General features: G+C 42.9%; 1 protein-coding gene across 6 annotated transcripts in view; it reads left to right on the forward strand.

The window, feature by feature from the left end:
• The first annotated feature begins 371 nt into the window (after positions 1–371).
• The window catches only part of mical3a (microtubule associated monooxygenase, calponin and LIM domain containing 3a), an 82256-nt gene continuing 63741 nt past the window's right edge, over positions 372–18886 (forward strand). For all 6 annotated transcript variants that reach the window (XM_069686950.1, XM_069686947.1, XM_069686946.1 and 3 more), the window contains exon 1: positions 372–585. The gene's annotated coding sequence lies outside the window, so the exon portion shown is untranslated. The remainder of the gene's footprint in view (positions 586–18886) is intronic.

Raw genomic sequence — 18886 nt, forward strand, 5'->3', positions numbered from 1 at the left:
GCTGTACCTCCCTGCCGCCCCTGCAGGGGAGGTTGAAGTGGGTCCAGTTGCCCTCATATGACTCATAACACGTGTTATTTCTGCATCCTGGCCTCTAAAGCACATTTTAAAGGCAGCAGCAGCATCATAGCTTTACATCTCAGATCAGAAGTCCTGCCAGTCATTCAAGTCTAATCCTCCTTGACTGTCTAAAAGCTCCTCTCCATCTTAACCCCACCTTAAAAAGACGCCCATTGTGTCTGTGTGTGCTTGCAGGCGGCCTGAGTGAGGATCCCTCCCATTTGGGAACCGGCGGGCATGTGACATCACTCCCCCCACCAGCCCCATCCCTCCCTCCTCACTTTCATGCGCACGACCAATCAGCTCCCAGAGAGAAACGGTCACGTGATGATCCCCCCAGTCTTGGTTACCATGGCAGCGAGCAGTGGTCCAGGCAGCATCTTGCTGTGGTGAGAAGAGAGGGGGAGAAGGCGGGAGGAGAGGCAGAGAGAGACAGGGAAAGGGAGGGAGAAAATAAAGAGAACAAACCCCAGGCTGAGGAATACCTTGTGGAGCTGCAGCTTGTTCCTGTCTTCCCTCTGAACAGTGAGTACTTTACCTTTATTGTCCTCTTTCATGGGCTGCATCCCAGCTGAATGAATGGAGATCTGATGCTGTTCATTGTCCTCTCTGTTTAATAATGTGATATGGCAGATGCCTTTGAAGATCTCCAGGATGACATCATGTGTAGTTCCTTTGTTGTGTTGTTAATGTGTGCACCGTGCCTCACCTTTAGTAGACATCTCTTTGTGTGCGTGCTTCAGTCAGCCTCGTCTGATCCTCAGTGAATGCTGATGACAAACCTCAGAGGCGTGGTGGGAATAAAGGTGCTCAGTGCCACAAGAGGCGGTTTCATAATGTGCTGAAACTCTCTCTCATGTATTGTGATTGGACAGTGTGACGTCCTGCTACAAGTCTGTCTTCCTCTTTCTCTGTCTCCATTTCCACTCGAGCAGACCCGGTTGAAATCCTGCATCCCCCTGTGGCTTGTTTAATTAGCTAATCAGTGAAATGCATCTAGGGCAGCTTGTTCTGATTTGAGACCTCATATGAATGTCCTTGTGGTGGTGCAGACAGCCGGCTTTCCTCTCCTCTCACAGTCTCCATGTTGCTGTTTTTAATTAGTGTAGCTCTGAACCTCATATCAGCATCGCAATAACATGCGAGAGATGTGATGCAATGTTCATGTTCTCAGTTACATAAGGAGGTGCTGCATTTTTATGATGCTCATAACCTGAATTGCAGAAATGATTTTTCGTCTTCCAACTCAGTGAATGTGTCTTTAATGATAAAGTGAGGAAATCATTGTTTTGAGTTACAATAAATTATGGAGCGATTATGCACTTACACTGGTATGCAGCAGTAAAGGGGCCTAATTCACAGTACGCTACAGGAGGAAGTTAAATGTTTCTTTTTACCACCCAAAAACAAAGCATTACGTTACCTTCATAATAAGCATGTCTGGAGATACACTAATGATTATCTGCAGAAGCAATCCTGTATGACCTCTCAATAATAATCTGTCTGACATTATGCCTGTTTTTCTCTCTAATCTATAATTCCAAATAATGTCCCCTCCTGCACTTTCCCCTCTTGTACAATAAGTAAGAACACATGTTCGCACTGAACACTTTTTAAATCACTTAGTCAAGTCATGTGCCGCCTGTCGAAGTAACAAAAACAATGACGTAGAGCTCGACCTTCCACGTGGCTTTATTGAAGTTGAGGTTTACACTGCGTGTTTGAGAGAGATTACTAATGTAATGTGATGTAATGTGTCGCTCAGAAACCAGCCACACCTGTCTATCTGTGCAGTGACGGGAGGTGACAGGAGGTGAGGAATGTGTCTGCCTTGCTGGATGCTTGAGAGGGACAGACCGGCCCTGTAATGTGCAGATAGTACTGATAGTAGCAGAGGGTTCTTCCTTCCAGCACTAAGTGCAGAATATGGATAGACGCCTAATTCTGAGTGGATGAACTTTAAAGTCACATTTAGTTGTCAGCTGTGGCACATTCAGACAGCAGTGACTTCGACATTTGAGTGGGTGTTAGAAGCTATGGTTGGCATTTCATTGTTTTTTCTTTTGACTCAACCAAGAGATTTACAGTAGTTTAATCAGCTTGTTATAGGTCGTTTGGATTTGCAGTCTGGATTGCTCAGCTGTTTACGTTTACAATATGCTCTTGTAGTATGAGCACAAGTCTTGGATTGTGTTCTGATTGAGACTGAACAAAGCAGTGTATCAGTGATGCATATTTCTGTCTGTGGGAAGCAGCCAAACACTCTCCATACTGTTTTCCATGTGATGTCCCTCCATTTGAAAGCGATTGTTTGAAAGTTATAATTTTCCCAAGTTGTAATCTTGAGTGGTTTTCCACTAAGGCAAACTTCAGCCCCTCTGAAGCCACGGCACAGTCCACGTCTGCGCTTTGTCGGAAAACAAACAAATGAGATTTGGAATTAAATGGGAATTATATATTATGTAATTATATTTTTCAGGATTCCAAACAGTTGAGAAGACACTGCAGACAGACACAACAAAATGCTTGTGAAGAATATCATGCAACCAAATACAAGACTCTCCCCTGGTTTCAAAACTTCTGTTACAGAGGCAATGCAAAGCTACACACTGTGCTAATTGAATTACACTTACACTTAATTAAGCTAATGTAGACTCAAACCATGCATTGTTTTAATTTCAACCCCAACATGACATGACGTAAAGTGATTAAAGAATTTGATTTAGGTGAAATGACTTGACTGTTATCACTCATTGTGCAATAATTATCATTGGTAATAATCATCTAGTCTGTCGTTAAGCTTTCTTTAGGTACATCAGTTTTTGTCAACAACCTGTCTAAATGTCTCCTGTCAAGTAAAGTAAGAATATTTAAAGGGTGAATAATCGCACACAAGGTATCTGGAAATAATTTACAGCAAATTAAAATGTTGACATCATTTCTTAAATATGGCTATTGTGTGAAATCCCGCCCGCTTCGCCCTGTTGTGTTAAGCAGTTCTAATGTTTCTGACACCATGTGAAGGCAGCAGTAGTGCTGCGTCACGTTGGAAGAGACCAATCGGATTAAACTGAGTTAAAACACGCAGGCTCACTCCAAGGAGCAGTGGGGGGTGTTAAATGAATATTTTCAAAGAAATCCATCTACATTGAAACATGACACACTTTTGTTTCAATATACCGTACTGTGTCATCATTTGCTCTATTTTTCAGCAGGAATTTCAGTGATATTTTTTCGCTTGCGATGCTTCAGGACAGTATTGTTATTTATAGAATTTCCCGCTCCCCCCCTCCTTGTGGTAATGGTTTCGACCGATCTCTCTCTGTCAGTTTCAAGTTGCGCCTTCTCCTCTGCGGTGTGGCTCCCTGCTCTGGCCTGAACGAGCATTACCCACTTAAATAATAAATTAACACTTTGAATTTTACGCTGAAATCTGGATTTACTCTCGGATATGGCTTCAATAACGGACTATGTGATTGGATTATAAAGACACACGATATAAAGGTAAGAACGGACGGTCCTCCCGATCGCTTGACAAACACGGGGCATTTTTTTAACGTTACCCTTGGATCCGCCGACTGCACCTCTGCACACGTTTGGGAATGTCACGGTCCGGTGGTTTTAATAGAGCAACTAACGATTTGACGACGCGGTCCTGCCGTAAATCAGGCATTTTTATCTGCATAGGACATGCACATTGCTGTAATGGTTCATCAGTGCTCTTCTGCCAGACCCGCTTTCAGTACAGCTATGAACCTCTCAGATCGGAAGAGACAGCCTGTGGAATGTGGATATATTCACTTCAAATTAGTTATATTGAGATGTCCTTAACACTATGTAGCCTGAAAGCCTTTTACTACCGCAAGATTGTCTTTATTTTATTGACAAATGCTCGTTTTAATTAACAAGGGCACATTACAATACAGCCCTACCTTATTCATGGTAACAGCTTGAAATCTGAGTTTGTGATGATACTGGAATACTTTTGACAACTAGTTATTTGTAATAACACAGTCATGTTTTAATTATATGCACTTGATTTTACTGTCAGGTGAGAAAACATGGTATTCTAGTTTTTCCCCCTAATTTTGAGGAGCATTTTCCCACCCTTAAAATTACTTTTGACTTAAGCATTTTGACATTGTATTTATTTATTGCACGATTCCTAACAGAACACAACAACATGATATATCATTAAATTAAACTCATGTTGCTAAATTGAATATTTGTGTGGAGCCATGGTAGTATCCGCTCCAGCTATGAAGAAACAGTGTGACCTTGAAGGCAGCTCTGTCTCTTCTGTTGTCAAAGAAAAGATGATATTGTGCATTTTGCAGCTTTTTAAGACAAGAACAGAGACTCGTGCATATTGTAAAAGCAAGGGAGAGGAAAAATCATGACATAATGCTGCTCCCTGAAGAGTCTCAAGCAAACAAACACCTGATGTGTGCCAGGTCTTTCAAGTTGTTTGCATCCTCAGTGATTCTCTCGCTGATGGGTCGCCTCTGTTTTCGTTCTCGTTGACTGACTGCACTCTGGCCTCAGCAATAACAATACCATATTTCTCCAGCTGACCCATATTGCACTATACGTCACACAGCAACAAGAGTCAGCCTGTGGTTAAATGGGGCGGTGAGGTCCTGACCTGACAGGCGTCCCCCCTGACAAAGACTCTTATCCTGTCTCAGTGGAGTGATGGAGCATTTGTTCTATCGATCCCTGATATTGACCCTTTGTTGCACCTCCTTTTTAGGCTGCAGCAGCTTCACTGTTAGACTTTGGACGTCTTCTCTGAGGTCACAGGGTCTTGCGGGGCAGACAGATGTTAATGTGGACGTGCTACCTCTGTTAGGCTGCCTGTTTTATCATAAGTCGATGTTTCTCTTCTAAGAGATCAGGATGTGGAGTGGCGGAGGAGGAGGATGTTTGTTTGGTGGCTGACTCAGCACTAGAAGGAGCTGGAGCCAGCTGTAGTCTGGTTTCCTGGGAAGAGCCGGGTCAGACGAGATAAGTAACCTCAGGTGTGCAGAAACCACTGGTGGTAAATTTAGACGACAGGATTGTTCAAATGCTGACGGGTTTGAAAGTCAAGATTGCATCAAGCAAATAAGGAGAAACTTCAGATTTTCTTTTCACAAATCACAAACGACAAGATATGAACATAATCACCAAAATATATAATATTGTAGTGTGTGCCAGAGGAAGCCACATGTCCCCTCACGTGATCTTGCATGATCTCATGTGATCTCACAGTTAATCAGGTGAACAAACAGACACTGAATCAACCTGCTGTAGTAACTCTGCAGCGAGAAAAAACAAAAGCTGAAGGCTGAACGAGTCTGGATGAGAAAATGTTTATAAAGACGAGGTCAGCACAGGGTGATTATTCTTCAGCAAGAACAGGAGCTGAGATTGTACCTGTTCGTTTCCTGTCAACAGTAGCATGCTAGCTAATGTTAGCCTCAGGGGATAGGGCGGGTACTCTTGCTTGGAAACACTGCCAGCAGCCCCTGCTCCTTCTCTCTCATTGGCTGTTTTGGTTCTGCTTGTACTGACGTAATCATGCAGATTTTGAATCCTAAATATCAAACATGTTTATTTTTATCTGGAGATAATCAAATGTTTAAGATTGGATCTGTAAAGCCCTCACATTACCCGATAATCTGAGCAATCTGGGTTTAGATCAGCCCAAAACTCTCGTAATTTAAGTCTGCTTTCAGATAGAAGGACAGTTTTACGCAGCTTTGACATTTGCATGTTCACAGAATTGGTCAGACTTTCATTCCAATCCTTTTTGATTTTCAAAATTCGAGTTATAATATAAATAACTCCTAACAAATTACAGATAGTACATTTAACTGAGAAACTGAAACATGGATATGTGTTTTTATCTGATACATTGGATGTAGTGATCCCACATATGTCCCGCTTTTATCCTGCTTGGAGACGAGTCATGCTAAGGAGGCCAAACACCATAAAATGCTGTCATGCCCTGTCCTTTAGACCCTGAAACTGTCCAGCATGAGAGTGATGAGTTTGATTTGACGTCAGGGTGTTTTCTAACAATTCCCTGAATGCCATCCACTGCGTCTGTTGAAGGAAGTGTAGAAAGTGAATGTGAGTCACTCTGACCCCTCGCTGATTGTCTCTCAGAGTGACTTCCCGTCTACCTCTGACCCCCACGACCTCACAGAGCACCCTGCATTCGGAAACAGTGTGAGATGAAAGGACAGCAGGAAGGAAGTCCTCTGAGGGATCCAGCTGTGTCATGAGCAGCTGAATGTTTTCCAACTGTCAGGTTTGGCCCAGAGGTTTATTGCTGTGGTTGACTCATCAGAAGCTCGCTGGCACTCGATGATGTCAAACCAGCATGTGTATTGTAAGAGGGCTAGTCTGCAGTGAGTCCTTAAAAGACGAGATGTCTGTAACTCAATGCTGATGGCATATTGTTGACTGTTTGAAGGTGGAAGCTCTTACTGTAAGGAAATCAGGACCATTACCATGGTACCCTTCATCTTAGAGACCTTACAAGACCCTTTTTACTTCCCGATACCGAGACGAGAGCATTGGCTGAAACAGTACAGAGAGTTAAATCACATTAGGATGGATTGTGAATTTCTATCCCCGACATGTTCCTTATGTAAATGTCTTTAGAGACGTGTCATAATGCAGACTGATTTGAAGAACAAACAACAAAGCCACTGGTTACAGTTGTGTGTACTACAAGCCAGTATGGCCCCGGTCCATTTGGTTGTTTTTCAGAGCTCCGGATTAAATACTTACCTCTTGGCGTTTCTTCTCCCTCACAGGTCAGAAGTAGGCCAGTGTGACAAATGCATTCCTGAGGCCAGCACTCTGAGACTGTTTACGTTGCTGCTGACCCTTGGACACTATAGCAGAGCTGCACTAGTGTACTTTCCCCTCTCTGTGTGATGAATGACATGGATTGTATAGGACTTTATAGGAAACATAGGCGTACGGAAACCTCATACGAAGTCATTGTTTTTAAGTGTAGCTGTTTGCAACAGTTTTCCTCGTGTGGCTGTAAAACGGTGAAGAGAGGAGGTTGTCACGCTAAGTGACTCATTAATTGCATCGTGTACGTGATGTTTTGTCTCAAGTGATTTCCATCAGAGTTCCAGGGAACAATTTATCCACATGATTGCAGGTTAATGGTTAAAAGGAACAACACACGGGCTGTTTCCTTTGGCTGCTGACCAGTTTTATAGGTCCACTAATCAATACTTGTTTCTTGCTGATTGATTCATGTCTTTGTGTGAAAAGATGCGGCTTGTAGTGAAGAAACCAGTTCTGTTTTCTTTTCCTTTTTAGCTCATTGTTTGCTAAACAATGCTAACAACCAAACATAAAAACTTGTCAATCACCAAGCAGCACACAAAGTTAGAGACCAGCTTGTAAACAAAAGCCACGTTTCCACCCAGGACTTTTATTTTAAGGAGCTTCTTTTCAAGGGACTTCAAGGTTCCTCCAGCCTACCAGTGTGTGTTCCCACAGAGGTCCTATGGCCTGAGAACAATCCAGAACTGTACAACACCCATTTAAAAATGTGCTGCAAGGCCGTAAAGCAGTCCCTCCAGGATTTCGTTGCATTTTCTGATTGTTGCGGCCAGAAATGTCTGATTTCACAGCAGCTTTTTTAAAAAGTTCAATGAAAGTTGTGATGGTTAGAAGCATTTTTCTTAACACATGACACATCCACTGTGAGCGATTAGGATAAACGCTCCATTAAAGCCATCTCTTGGCTGAGCCAGCTGTTTGTCTTCTGACATCACTTAAGTCAGCAGCCATGAGATGCACGTGCACATTCACTGCTTTCCATATATTATTTATTACATTTAAGCTGTTCTACTTGTTATTTCGCCAGCTGCAGTGGTATAAATATATTGATAACAGACTGGGGATTACTATCTCACTGTACTGTACAATGACCATTTGAAACCAGCGCTGACGCAAACATCAGTAACAGAGCCTCCAGTTGGTGAAAAGTTAGGTGCAGAGCCACTAAGTGGACTGCTAAAAGTTTTGAGCATGTAAACATGGATAAATGATCACATGAAGACTGCGGATTGGATTTGTTATTATGGAATCATCGTATAGAGTCTCCTTAAAGACTCTAGTTGGAGGCCAGAGTAGGAAGCTCATGAAATTGATAAGATAAGATAGTACTTTATTGATCCCCAGAGGGGAAGTTCGGTAACACCAGAGCTCTCGTAAGAACCGATCAGCTGTCTGCGACAATTGGTTGAATTTGCAGGAAGGGTGTGCTGCAAAGTCCCTGTTGTTTTGGTAGCACAACCCCCAGAGCAGGGACCTTTTGGGGGGTAAAAAAAAGTACACTTGCCTTGAATTTTGACCCTGGTCCCTGTAGCTGAAACTCAGCCTTATCTGCTCAGCTGTGTGTGCTTTTTAAGATACCATTTTTAAAGTCTTAATCGTGGCTGAACAGAGTCCCTCTACTGGTGTTTGGAAGATCATTGACACCATTTACTGTATCACAAGCTCGCTTGTTGAGGTCTGAGCTCTGGCATCCAAGCGATAATAATCGACCATGTCTCTGTCCTCCAATAGATGAGAATTTCTATAGGTGTTAGGTATCAGGGTGGTTTCACCTGATTCTTAACGGACAAGGCCAAGGGACACCTGGTCTTTATACACGTCTTTATAAGCCTACGTAACAGCTTTCTCCGTTCAGGTATCGGGCTTCAACAGATGCTCAGCATACAGCCCTTAACCTTCAGTCAGGCCCTTTCACTGCAGTAAACCGCTCGACTCTCTAGAGACCACATCATATTTCACATTCAGCCTCTGCTGTGTGTGGAGGAGCCGTGCGGCCTTGTTATCGGCCCATCTGGACAAGAGACAAATTCTTCTCTGGCAGGTCTGATGGAGATACGATCCCGCTAAGTGTTCCTACCAGGAGAGAGTGAACAAACCTACACCGGCTCTCTGGTCTCTCCTGGACATCTGTCTGTGGGCCGACAGCTCGGACTTTAGCTCCACCTTTTACCACTTTGGCTGTAACAAACTGTAACTCTCACTAAAGCACATGTTCAGGTGTGTCCCTCTCAATGGACTACACTTCCTGAGGAACTCATGCTGGGATGTACTGAAAGTTAGTCTTTTCTGGTAATATAGGGAGCTAATTGGAGGGCTTGTGTTAACGCTCCCCACGAGGCTGCACCTTCTTAATTATACTTAAATCACACCTGCTTCAGGGGCTCTACAGCAGCTGTCTGAACCACTCTCCCATACTGGTTAATCCGGTATTTCACAGAACAATATTCAAATATTTTTTGTTTTTATTAGTATCATTTCTATGTGTTGAGTACAGTACTTTAATTTCCAGACATGGTTAGCATAGCTTAGCATACTTGAGACAGGGAAAGCAGTTAGCCTGGCTAACTAGTGCAGAAAAACACTTACGAGCATCTCTAGAGCTCACTGTTAAACACATTTTACTGTCATCTATTTTAATGTGTACATAACCAGAGAGTCCTCTTGCCCAGTACTTCTGTGTTGTTCCTCTTGGTACAGTTGGAGTTGACAGATGTAATTCATCATCACAGGTGTGGTGTTGTGCAGACAGGATGATGAACTTCTCCTCATAGTGGGGATTTTGCATATTTTTACACCTCAGTTGAACTATTCCTTTAAAAAATAGGTGAAGGTGTGATGTGGTCATAGGCACGAGGCTGCAGGTTGAGTGCCAAAGATAATGACAGTGTGTTGATGTTCAGTACAACATCTCAACCTAGGGTGTGATATCGCTTTTGTAAAACAGTTCTACAAGCAGTGTAGTAAACGGCAGGGTTGGGAACTGGAGGGTAACTCACGATACGATACGATACGTGGTCCACGAGAATGATAATATCACGATACAGCGATTCTGCGATTCTGCGATAATTGATATATTGCAGACAATCATGTAACAATACATCACGATATCTGATTAACTTCAGAACACAAAATGCCTCTAAAAAGGTAAAGTGCAGGATTAATGTGTTTATTCACTGCAAGTTGTTGTCAGTTTCACAGAATTTGACACAAACTGAGTTGAAAATGTGTTTTCAGTTTTTTTCAACACTGCCCGACATTATCTCGCCATCTTCTTCTTTTATCCTGCCGTCAACTTCTTCTTCGGCCAGTTATTTCCCTTCAGGTTGCCTTCATTCGTGCCAAAAGCGCCACCACATGGAGTAATGAAGTAGTGACACGGTGAGTCAAAATGGCAGGGAAATCTGTTGAGAGCGCCATATTTGTAAATTACATTTGGTCCCACTGCTAGTAAACCGTAATAAACAACCAAAGACTATTACCTTTTAGTATTCAGTATACACTTGAGACGAAGGGATACACATATTTAAAAGTCCAATCAGATTACTTGGAGGGAAGTCTGGTTAAGGACTGCTAGGACTGTTCTTATGCTCAGTTTAAGCCTGTTGTCTGTTATTATTGGGGTATAGATTAAGTTTTTAAGACTACAAAAAGACTTCCACTTAATGTCACTTGTTTTAAAGCCCTGATGATGTCATCAATTTGCCTTGTTGTTTAAAACATTGTGACTCTCTCTTTTATAGTGCATCTGCTCGTCCTCATTTCCACTGAAACTCCCCACTCCTCTGTGCTGCCTGTTAAACTATTGATTAGACACATGCATATTTTTATACGTGACAGGGATTAAAGTGTAATTTGGGAGGAATCAGTTTTCATGCACTCCTATGTAAAGCTATCGGCCTGCTCCATGGCTCTGTGTGTGGGTGTTCAGTTACTGTCCTCCTGGATCAGCCTGCAGCTCTGCACGGATCACACAGGAGGCCGACCTTCCTCTTGTCCTGGGTGTACTGAACTATTTAGTGGAACTGGCACAAGGGTGATGAACTGACTGAGCAACATGAGGCTGGGAAGAAAGCTCGTACGTTCTCACGCTACCGTTTGATGTGTGTGATCCAGACTTTGTTTTCACTTTGAGGCTTATTGCACATGTTGTTGGCAGGTTTGAGCTGCAGATGGAGAAATAAACTTCTTGGAGATTTTTCAGATTATCACAGCTGAACACACAGTTGTGGCTAACTTTACTTTAACAAAAATATAACCCCTCCCAAAGCACACTGTATTCTTTAGTATGTAAGTCATTGCTAAGTCATGCAGCTAAACATTGGACTGACTCAATTTGAGTCAGTAAAATGCAGCAATTGGAGAAAGCAAACACTGAATAATGAATGAACATCATAGCAGAGAGGGTCAGTCTTGGCCCAGCTGATATTGTACACCTGATCTCCACAGTCCTCGGCAGGTGTCCTGGTCTTTACTCTACCAGTTGATTCAGTGAGAATATAACCCCAGGATTGCTCAGGTCCTGCAGCTGCTCTCCAGGCTGTCTCAAGTCTAAACCTGAGGTCGTTCAGGCCTCTGCAGGTCTAGGTGGAGGTGTTTTTTAGAGCGGACTGTTGGTTGCTCATTCTGCGGATTCCCTCTTTCTACAATCCCTTACACATCCTGCAACTTGTTTACCATCTGAACCGCTCACAGCCGCGCCCACGCACTGAGATTAGAGAAAGCAAGTGTGGATATGACAGGATTACGGCTTGTGCTGGCTGCGTGTCACTGCTGCATTTCCCATCAAGGATTTGCAGAGCAGCCATTGGTTTCTTTGGTGTTTTCAAACGATATTAATCATAAAATCATTCCAAATGCGGCACTGGTGTTGGTAAATATAGATGGAAGAATAATCTTGAATGAACATCCAGTTCCACGTGTAGAGTTTGGCTGAGCCGTGTTGTTTTTGGCAGCGTTGGACGTCTTCTTACCTCATTGTAATCTCTTTTGCTCTTGCTCCTCTATTTCTTGATTGGATTAATATTTAGCATCAAAATAAAGCAGCTTTTTCTGCTTTTGCTGATATATTTTCTGCATGTTGACATCTATGAACAGCTTGTGTAACTGGTTGTAAGGCTGCACGATTATGGCCAAAATGATTTTTTCTTGAGCAAAAGAGAGAGAGCAGCTGTGGCCGAGCGACATAGGCAGGAAGAGAGAGCGAGCGGTGTTAATGTAAATAAAGCAGTGAAACAGAGAAATAAGACATTCTGTTCTGATTGTTGCACAGCGGTTAAACAACAAACAAACAAACAATTTTTTCCCCCAGGACTTCTATTGTTGCTGCTGTGGTTTCGAAACAGGTATCAAATATTTAGTTTACTAGTGTTGTATCAAAGTTTGAAACGTTTAAGAATTGGAATTCTATTCTTTTAATTTCTTATACATTTTGAAGACACATATAATATATAGAATATATCATCATATTAATCATAACAGTATCATACCATACCAACATCAAACACGAGTTTAACACCACAATTTCTCAAGAAACAAAGATTTTATTCGGGACCCATTCAGTTTCCCAGGGACCCACTTCAATCACCAACTGTGGGTTCCAGGGACTCACTGCACTGAAAACCAACAACATCACTGAATATTGAGATCGTGATACATTACATTTAAATAAACAGAGCAGCACTGTCAGTTCTGTTTTGTGCTACATTCTGACTTGTGTACAAATTTTGCATCAAACTAGGACAATTAAGATCTTTACCTGAATGTGGTGCATCATGGGTAATGTCAGAGTGTCTGTGGGAGTTGGGTGGATAGGGTGTCTCTGCACAGCGTCTCTGTTCTGGATGTCTGACTTGACGCTGGAGGACGGGGAGCAGCTCGTTCTTCCTCTCGGCCTTCACACACTCATCATGCTGCACTTTGTGCTGTTTTTTCAGCTGCTTCAACAAGTTAGTCGTGTTGCTTTGCGGCGCAGACGCAGGTTTCATGACCTCTTTGCTGACTATTTTTAACATCACTCGCCCTAAACCTGAAACACCTCCAAACAGCTGATGACGAGACGTTTCAGGGGACCGGTGTTTCGGTTTAACGAGCGACTAGCGTAACAACAAGCAGCGTTCAAAACGTGACTGTGCAAACGTGTCATGAAGGCGACTAACGCTCAAACAACTCTTCAAAGACGTAACAGAGAAGTTTATTCTGAGCTCGTAATGAAAAACAACAAAGAGGCTTTCACGAGGACAGCTACGTATTCTCTACCTGTTTTCAACAGCTGCTGTAACCATGACAACCACAGACGCAATTGGCTGAAAGTCGGCAGTTAACACGGTCACTCGTTGACTCGTCGAACTGAAACACCGTCTCTGTTGTTTGATCTTCCACTCTAAACTGCTGCTGCAAGAGGCGCGTGTCACATGACATGCCAACTCCCCCAAAAGTGAAGCCCAAACCTCTCCATCGCCCCCTGGAGGAGGGGCTGTTAGTTTAGGGAGCGCTTGATTTGATATGCGGCAGAGTTTTCTACGGGCGGAGCATTTTAAACGTCAATATCACCTTCAATCAATTATTTAATCGTGGGAGGACAAAATTGTGATGAATATTTGTGCAGCCCTGCCTTGTACGTGCAGCCCACAGGCTGGAGTTGGGTCTGTTGGCAGAGCCTGTCAGAAGTTTAACTATTAGCTTTGTTGTTAATATGAGGAAGAGCTGAGAGCTACAGGGTTGTACTGTAGTTTCCCATGGCCTGACAGAATAAGAAACATGTGTCCGCCTTTGTGTGTTAAATGTGTGATGAGTGGTGAGTTTTTATGGCTTGGTCCTGCTGTTTATTCACCTGTCAATCATCCTTCAAGTTTAAACACACGGAGCGAGGCAAAAGAAACTATAGATCCACTATGACTCGCGTGTTGGACTTATTCCTTATTACATTACTACATTTGATTCCTCCCCTCTTACATATTTAAAGGTAGCTGAACAGGTCCTGCAGCCAGTCAGGGGGATGCCCTCCTTCTGTCCCACATGCCTCCATTCCTCACCGGTCATGACTAAGCCTTGGAGACTCGTCTGTGTGGACTGTGTTCGCCAACATGTCTCAGATTTCACTTCCTGGTTTGCTGGGAAGCATGGAGCAGAGTGTATGAGTAACCAGATACATGCCTCCGTCTCACTGAGCGCTCTGGCATGAAACATACAAATCAACAGCGGCGATAACCAAATGCGACAGATTTTTATGAGCAGTGCTATAGATAGCTGTGCTCTCAGGGCTTTCTTCATCACTCCTGTGGCTCGCTGTGTTTATTGTTGCATAGCTGCGGTGCCGGCTCTGCTCTTATTGTGAAAGGCTTAAAGGTGGGAGAACTGGCATTTGAGTCTGGATTTGAGAGGTTAAATCAAAAAGCTGCTACAAGTGTTGGCAGGCAGCTCTAATCGACTATGTTTGACACCCATAGCAGGTCTGGGCACAGGCTCAGACTCCCCGTAAGCCGTCACTAATACGAATTTCATGAGAGAGTCCCTTTGTCGCCAGTTAATATTCCTCTGAGTCGGTTTTCTGTTGATTTTTTCATTGGCGGTGCTATTTTCACTCCATGTGAAATCCTCTGTCATGGTCTGAGTGAGTCTGATATAGGCAAGTTCAGAAATAAATGTTTAATTCAGTTAAACCCTCTCTCCTTCACCATCGAGGGACCGTGTCAGGATAACTGAGCAGACTGGGACCTCGCTTATCACTTAGATATGAAGGATAAATAATTTAAGGAGGTTAAAGGCTTTTTTGTTTTGTTTTAAGACACGCGGGTTGGTAAGGCCAATAACACCGGAGCCTTTTTAATGCAGGGTTTGACATTAACCTGTGGACACAAACACCTCTTTGGCCATCAAACTTTACACGAAGGGGGCAACAAAGTTTTATCACCGTACTGCGAGCTTTAGCACAGGCACCATAACCACCTCACAAACATCCTGTTTCTTCAGCTCTTAAACTGCTACAGCAGCAGCAGAGCTTCAGCAGGTGTTGCAGTCACACCTGTACAGAGCAATGTCTGTATACAAAGATGGGCGTCTGTCTCCTCTTCCTTTTGTTCTACAACAGTGAAGCCATAATCCCCCCGGAGCGAGTGCTGCCATCTTTTTAGTATCCAGAGTGTGTGCAGTAAAGATCTGCTGGTGGAGCTGCAGTATTGAGGTCCTGCCCCTTCCTCTACCCAAAACACACCTTTACCTTGTGTCCTTGCCGTGTTGGAGCCCTCAGGTGTCCTTGCCGTGTTGGAGCCCTCAGGTGTCCTTGCCGTGTTGGAGCCCTCAGGTGGGCTCAGTCTGCAGCAGAACAGCTTCTTGTGTCGGTCTGAAGCAGATATTCATGCTGATGGAAAGTTCAATGACTGTAGTGTTAGTGTTAGTTACGTCTCCTCTCGCCGTTCCTCCTCTCCTCTGCTACTCGGGAACAGAACGCTGCAGGAGCCCCATTTGTCCACAGAGCTGTCAATCATTAAGCCACACCCCCTTTTTATAGCATCAAACAACCAATTAAAAGTAAACGTGTCAGAAAAATGAACACTTTAGCATGATGAACTAACTATAATGACAGAAACCATGTTTGAGAAAAATGTATTTGACGTGTATTTAGATTTTATAGTTTGACTCATGTCCCATCTGTTAACATGGAGGAGGCGGGCTTTATGACCTATACTGCAGCCAGTCAGCAGGGGGCGATAGAGAGGGCTTGGCTTCACTTTTAGGGAGCTGTCATGTCGGCCATCTTTTTAAACAGTCTATGGTACAGAAGGACAGGACACAGCATCCACATGTGCTGTTGCACAACACTTTTACCTGTAGTTTTTTTTAATGTCGTTTCATTGTCATGCCTGATTTAAGGAAGGCTCGTTAGTTAAGTTGTCTTTTCTTTGTTGTTTTTACACACGTTTAGACCAAGACGGACTCTGGCTAACACATTTTGGTTCTTATCAAAGTGCTTAAAAGTATTGGCGTCTATCCCTGCAATGTTTCCTTGAAGGACTGCCACTGTTTGTTTACTGCAAGCAATGATTGATCAGGGACCAACGTGCAGTCTCAGATTTTATGACTTCTTTCTCTTAACGGTCACAGTGACCATCGTAACAGGTAGAATCTGACATGAGAAGGATTCTGATGAAAAGGGCATTAAATGCACAAGGCAGCGAAACAGATCTTTTTAAAGAGGTATGTTTGTGTTACTGGAAGCATACAGCTCGGACAGGAAGCAGACAGGATGGTTCCACTGAGAGAATGCTGCGTGCACATGTTGTAGCCTACCTAAAGTCTCGGTTCACTGAGACGTGATGAATTTGACTGTGAACATGGTGTTTTTTTATTAACATGTCTGCCAACACCAAATTCAAACATTCATCAGCTCAGACTGATCTGCTGCTGGATTGGTGAAAGTCTGTATCAGCTGTGGGAGCTGAAATAAAGTGCTCATTTGCACAGACACAAGCAGAAGTGATTGGAGAGCCAGATGGTTTGGAGACGACCTCTGCCAGAAGCAAGATGAGTTTCAGTCAACAAGCGTTTGTGTACTCTGTGAGCTCGGAGGCTTTGTCTGCTCACGTGAAAAGACACAGCTGATCCTGTGTTTGTGCAGCAGAACTGAGCAGTGGTTTGAACAGAGGAATAATGAATATAACTAAACAATATGTGGTATCAGAGATCATAACACAGCTGTTCATTCGCCTTGTTGACTTTAGCATCATGTGTATTATCATTCTCTTGTCATGCATACCGTCCTAATTCTGTCTTTTTAGGTAAAATTTCAATCAGTTTTTGATGCTCTGATTTGAACAGACGCTCTGTGCCGTGGTGTTTCTACACTATACTCCGAATAAAACCTCTCAGACTGAGCTCTTTGAGTTTGACCCGAGCCTCTGAATTCCCTTCTTTTGATTAGAGCTACAGTTTACAGGGAGACACAGCGATGATGAACATCCAGTACAAAGCTTCAGTCCTTTTGAAGTATGATAAAAGAAAGAAATGACATAGAAGAGAATTTCACTACCTGGGAAAACTCCCTAATTTTATGAATGGCACGTTAATTGTTATGCACAGCTCTGCACATGACAGACGCACACACAAACAAACCCTCCAACTCCTTTGATAAGGACTAGCATAAAGCTACGAAATCAATACAAGACTTTAGAATTGCTGTGTATGTTTTGGGGCTGCAACTAACAACTATTGTGATAGTCGACCAGTCATTGATTATTGAATCAATTAGTCGACTAATCAAAAAATGAATTGCACAACGACTCAACTTATTTAGCTTTTAAATGTAGTTGGAGGTTCTTTTCAGCATGTGTTAACTGACAATAAAGACAATAAATATAAGTTCTTCATTCAGAAATATGTCTTTAATAAACTGTGCTGCTGATTTGACTCCTAGACAAGAGAAATAAAAGGAGGAAGAAAAAGATGAAGTGTTTAAGTTGAGGGACTGAAAATGCAAACGAAACTTTGGACTGTTACGTTGATGTTTCAAAGAGAGATGCGTCAGGTTCTTTCTATAGCACTGCAGTGTTATATTAATGTTAGAGCCACTACAACTCTGTCCATAGATAGCTAACGTTAGCTAGGTTAGAAGCTAACTATCTCATCTGGGCGAGTCCATCGTGCCTTCTCTTCAAATGCTCACACATCACCGACGTGCTCCTGTGATAAACAAGGTCGGCTTTACAAACAGGCGATCCTTTCTCTGCAGCGTTGAGGCTGAAACGCTGTTCTAGGACGTGATGGTGTTGCATCGGCCGATGACATTCTGCTGTTTTGTTTAGCTGTCGCTTCCCGGTCACTGTTTGGCATGAGCGACTCTAAGCAGAGATAGTAAAGATGTGAGATGGCTCACCCCTCAACCAAAACGATGTCACGTTCACCCACAGCATGAAAAACACACGAGACGACGTAACCGACTAATTATTGAGAATAAAAAAGATTATTCTGCAACTAATTTTGTCGACTAATCGTTGCACCCTTATTATGTTTCAGACTGTATATTATGGTTAGCCACGTATTCATAATTATTTAGGTTAAACATGACATATGGAAATAACTTCACCTATAATGGACAGAAAGATCAGTGTTATGTTTCCATCAGAGACAGAAAGCTGTAGTGTGAGGTTTGAAGCAGAACAAACCGTCCAAAGCCCGGTTTTTATTGTCACTTTATAAGGGATTAATCTGCTTTCATGCCAAGAGATGGACAAGAAGATTAATAACTGACTGACTGTGTGTTAAATATGAAATGATACAGAGCATACAGACTGAAAGCAGGGGGAAACGGCTCGTCTGGCCCTATCCAAAGGTAAAAAAAGGAATCAATAATTACCAAACTAAATCGTTTTTGTTTAAAGTCTGTTCTGGCTGTAGTTTCATATTTAATGACGGCTAATTGTTTTGTTCCTGTGTACAGCTATTTTAAATTAGCCTTGCATTTCTCTCTGTTTTCCTTTACATGATGATGTTTGTGAACTTTTCCTAACTGCTGTCTTAACTACTGCACACATAATGACGCACACATAAAGGACAAAATAAGAGTTAACTGCTCCACTTTAGTTGTCAGTAAGACCTGTTTCCAGCCTGCAGGCAGCCCCTGAACAGACCACACCTGCTGCTGCATTTCTCTGTAATTATGCTGTATACTCACACTGTAATACAGCCATCTCCTGTGACCGTTATAATGAGGACAAGAGGGACGTTTAGGTGTTCATTAGCTTTGAAGAACAAAGACAAAACAGCAGTTTTCTGAAGGCAAACAGGAAGAAATAAGCAGACATTAAACAGTCAAATCTATTATTACAGGATTCTTAGGTCTGGTGAATCTAATGTATGATAAACTCAATGTTCTGCAAAGATGTCCGCTGCTCGGGGAGAGAGATCACATTGCACTAGGCCGAGTCTCCTGATGGATGAGAGGAGGAGACATCTCCAGGGTGTCCTCCGAGCATCA

This window comes from Semicossyphus pulcher, unplaced genomic scaffold (genome assembly GCF_022749685.1).
Source record: "Semicossyphus pulcher isolate SPU_LCO1_2020_fin unplaced genomic scaffold, fSemPul1.0.p SCAF_8, whole genome shotgun sequence".
Lineage (NCBI taxonomy): Eukaryota > Metazoa > Chordata > Actinopteri > Labriformes > Labridae > Semicossyphus > Semicossyphus pulcher.